The sequence below is a fragment of the Clytia hemisphaerica genome, unplaced genomic scaffold, assembly GCF_902728285.1.
Source record: "Clytia hemisphaerica strain Z4C2 unplaced genomic scaffold, Clytia hemisphaerica genome assembly, whole genome shotgun sequence".
NCBI classification, from domain to species: domain Eukaryota; kingdom Metazoa; phylum Cnidaria; class Hydrozoa; order Leptothecata; family Clytiidae; genus Clytia; species Clytia hemisphaerica.
In genome coordinates this window covers 2,511-7,335 of record NW_027103573.1, presented here as the reverse complement: position 1 = coordinate 7,335, position 4,825 = coordinate 2,511, and positions in this window count along the sequence as shown.

The following is a 4,825-nucleotide window of genomic DNA, read 5'->3' as shown; positions in this document are numbered from 1 at the left end:
CTTTAAATTGAACAGACAGAATTTTATACAAAACAGTGATCAAGCTAGTCCTTATTAAATAAAATAAGATTATTTTAGTTTGCATTTTCATTACCATTAGTTTTTGAGATATTCAAATTTTTGCATCATCTATTATAACTTGGCCCTTCAAGTTGTACTTTTCCTGGATATTACCTTTAACCTAAAAAATGGAACTTATAAACCATATTCCAAACCGAACAACGATATAATGTACATTAACACAAACTCTAATCACCCACCAAATGTAATAAAATACATACCGTCTATGATCTCGGATCGAATTTCAAAAATTTCATCCTGTGAAAAAATCTTCAAAAAAGCAGCACCACAATATAACAATGCACTTACATCAAGCGGTTACAAAGAATCAATCAGCTACAAAAAACGAACAAATAATCGCCCAAGATCAAGAAAACGAAAAATTATATGGTTTAATCCACCATTCAGTTTGAATGTCAAAACTAACGTTGCAAAAAGATTTCTTGCGATCGTCGATAAGAATTTCCCAAAAAAACACAAATTTCGAAAAATCTTGAACAGAAACACTTTGAAAGTTAGTTATAGTTGTCTACCAAACATTTCAAGAATAATTTCTTCACATAATAAGAAAGTGCTTTCAAACAATCAAAATCCAACAACTAACGACCCAGCGTGTAACCGTTGTAAGAATAATATCTGTCCACTTCAAGGAAATTGCCTTGAAAAAAACGTCATCTACCAATGTCACATCAAATCAACTATCAACGACCCGGGCAAATTTTACATTAGTCTCACTGGCAACACGTTCAAGGATCGTTGGAAGATGCTACAAGCCACACCCAGCTCTCAAACCACTATTGGGATTTGAAAAGATCAGGCGTCACTGACCCATTCTCTCCTGGGAAATTATTGATCAAGCTGCATCATACAAAAATGGAACAAAAACGTGCAACCTTTGTTTGGCAGAAAAATTTCACATTATCACTTCCAAACGCAAACTAGTGAACAAAAAAAAGAACTGAATTAGTCTCTAAATGCAGGCATACAAACAGATTCATTCGAAAGAACTATAAATCAGTCCCTCCGGACAAATAGCTTTTATTTGCACCTTTTCAACTTTTTAATCATGTACATTATGTAATCACTATCCTATTATGTTTTATATTTTAGCGCTTTATTTAGATATTCCCTTTGGGACTAGGTATTTCGATTTCTACAAGTAGAATTTGTTCGTAGAAAATTTTTTATCCACATCTGATGATCGCCTTGTGCGTGAAACACAGTGTAATGTTTGTTTTTAATATTTGAAGAGAAATATATGAAATAACTTGGCCCTTAATTTTCAAAGTGGACACTCTGACACTGTCTTGGTGCTTACTTTTGATGTACTTATAAAAAGCTTTTTGGATCATGAGACATAAAGGTTTCATTGACGTACATAAGAGTTATATGCTTTTTAGCAGGTTTTCTTGTTTCTAGAGCGTTACAATGAGCGAAACCTTTTCCAGTTGTCTTTAATTGTTTGTGGGTTTAGCTTTTCTATATGCCTGTTTTTGATGATGAAAAGTGCATTTGTATCCATGGAACATGATATCACATTGAGATATCTTTGGATGGTACTTTTGACATGCTAGATTCTGTAAGGTTGACAAAGTCAACTTCCAAAGATCATTTAATAGAGTATCCTCATTATGCATCTGACAAAATTTTATATTGAAAGGTTTATATCGAATTATCTGCAACAAAAATGAAAGTGGTCTCTTCTACTGATTGGTTTGTGGGGCTCCTTAGTGGAATGTTTATTTAAAATTTCAATAAGATTGCCACATTTCACATTATCATATTTTTCATTATCATCATCACATTTACCTTCTTTTGGACGGCTGTAAATTCTCACCCTTCATAACACCTCTTAAATTATTTGTTTCAATCCGTGATCCTATAATTATATAAAGGTGTAGACATTGATAGTCAACTATTTCTCATCCTCGATTCTTTGAAGAAAAGAGGAATTTTGATGCAAGAATAAAAGAAGAACTTGAAATCTTGAATATTTTCATACTGAAGAATTGGTAAAAAAAGTGAAACATTGAAAAGTTTGATTTCTGATTGTTTTAATTGAAATGGGGGATTTGGAAAAGTTTCCGCACTGCAAATCCCGTAATCTTGATATAGAACGCGTTTTAGTCTATAATACTGCCAGTGGGGTCTGTGAGGAGGAGCATACCTTTAACAGACAGTTACCGATCTTTTTGGAATTCATAGATGAGGTTTTTTTTAATTATTTTCTCTTTCTCTCTTTTTTTTGCAAAAAAGTGGGGTGGCTATACACTATACCCCCCTAGCCCCCTGTTTCGCTGGTCCTGTAGAAAATTTTCGTTACCCACTTCGGACGACGTATCGTGATTGGGTAACTTGCATCCGTGGAGGCTAACATGCATAGCCTTCAAATGAATGGAGCTGCATATTTCATTTGTTTTGAAATTTTGCTGCTTTGATTGGTCATCATTGGATAGCTATGTAAGCCTCAAGTTTCCCTCCACTGATGCAAGTTCCCCGGCTTCACGGTACATTTTAAGAATTTTTCTAGTGTTGGAAATAATTTTTTCCAGTAGTGGTTGGAAATTCCGATGAATGTTAATATGGCGAAGGGAAGTCAGGTATTAGTTTACCATTACCCACCCGCATGTGTTTGATCTACCACAGGGTTTGACCCTGACCCTGGAAAAAAGCCAACCCTCAACCAAAATACAATAAAAAGTCGACCCTGGGTAAAAAAATGCTTTAGCGACTTTTATAAGAATTTATTTGGATGAATATTCCACAAACTGATCATTAGAACACTTAAAGAATACTTTAAGAATAGGCACCGGTGCGTGTGGAGGGGGGATGCCCCGGGCATCATATTATTGACCAACGTATAATAATCAGCCTCAGCCTCATATATAGGCGCTGTTGTATAGTGGGCATAGACCTTGTGGTATAGTGGTCATTGACCTTGGTTGATGCACAGGCGACGCAGGTTCGATTCCCACTCGCAGCGGTTCACTTGGCAAGTGAATGAATGAACCTTTGCCCGGGTCAACCCATGCCATGTGAGGGGAATTGGGTAGTCAGTCCAAGGTGCTGACGGGGCCCTCATCGAAAGCCTCTATAGTTGCGAAAATAGCCCTCAAAGCCCAGGAGCAACTCAACCAAATAGAAATAGAAATCCATATATCCCAGGCTTAACTTTATATTATCTATGACAGTCTAACCTTAAACTCCTATATCAGGATTAGAAACTAGGCTAGTCTTACCTCTTTTATCTTTTCCTTTAAAACAATACAATGCTCCTGCTGACAAGTTGACACAACACATGTGTACATGTGTACATTGTGTACATTGACAAGTAATCCCTGAGTGAAGTTTTTATAGAAATCTGCAACAAAAACGAAAGTGGTCTCTTCTACTGATTGCTTCCCAGCGCTCCTTTGCAGCTGTTTATCAAATTTCCACCAATGAGGTTGCTACATTTCAAACGGCCCTTCTTTTTGGCACCTGTGGCCTCTCAATGCCTTGCAGGACGGGCGGCTGTAAAATCCCACCCTTCATATATTTGTTTCACTCCGTGATCCATGGCTTAGGTTTTTTCTCATCTTCAATTTACTGAAGAAAGCGGGAATTTGATGCAAGAGTTAGATTGTCAACAAAGTGCTGTAAAAAGTCATTGAATAAAAGAAGAACTTAAAATGTTAAATATTTTCATTTTGAAGAATAGGTGCAAAAAAGTGAAACATAGAAAAGTTTTATTTTTCATTTCATTAATCGAAATGGGGGATTTGGATAATTTTCTATGTTTAGTTTTTTGCACAAACCCCTGTAACTATGGGCGAGCACCCTGTTGCTAAGATGTTGGCTTGAAATCGAAAATGAAACCACTCAAAACAAAAGTAAAATTGGCCCGTACTCGAAATACCGTAATCTTGATATACAAGTTTAAGTCTATACTGTATAATTTGAGATTGTAATCTTCCAATCATAATATAGTAAAACATCAAAAAGCAGACAATACCGGGTGTCACAAAAAATACTTTACATGTCTTCAATACGTATTTTTGTTAAAACACTTCAAAATTTTAAGGTTTATATCTTTGTGCAAAATTTCAGGTAAATTTGATTTGTTGATCGAGAAATAGACTTAAAAGAGTAACAGGAGGTCTACAAGCAAACCTGCAGAAAAATAAAAAATTGACGTCATTTTTTTTATTAGATTTTTTTATTAAAATCACTTTCTTTCATCAATGAATGATCTTCTGAAGTTTGAAAAGATGATCAACAAAATGATTTTTCATACAGTTAAATATCAATACTTTAAATTGTTATCATCCAAAAATTGTTTTAATGGATTCACCATCTTTAGACTGCTTGAAGCCATGGAAGAAATTGCTTAAGGGCCTTCCTAATTTCCTTAAGGTTGCTTGCGCAATCATCCCAAACCTCTTTGATTCGGTCCTCTAGGTCCTCCGTTGAACCAAATGGATCACAATGTTGCCTCTCAAAAACCTTTTTGCACTGGATCCCAGAAGTAGTAATCAAGCAGAATCAACAGGGTTACAGTCGGGGGAGCTTGGGGGCCAATCAGTATTCTTGACAATACGTGATTTCAGTTTCTGCTTCAAAAACGATTGGATTATGTTTAACCGTTGCGATGGCGCACTGTCTTGGATGAAGATTAAATCATTCTTATGGTAAAGTAATTCAAGACCTTGAACTGAAGACCTTTGAAATGGTTCTTGAGAAGACGAAACATTGATAACGCCAATTATACACTGCAATAGCTGCT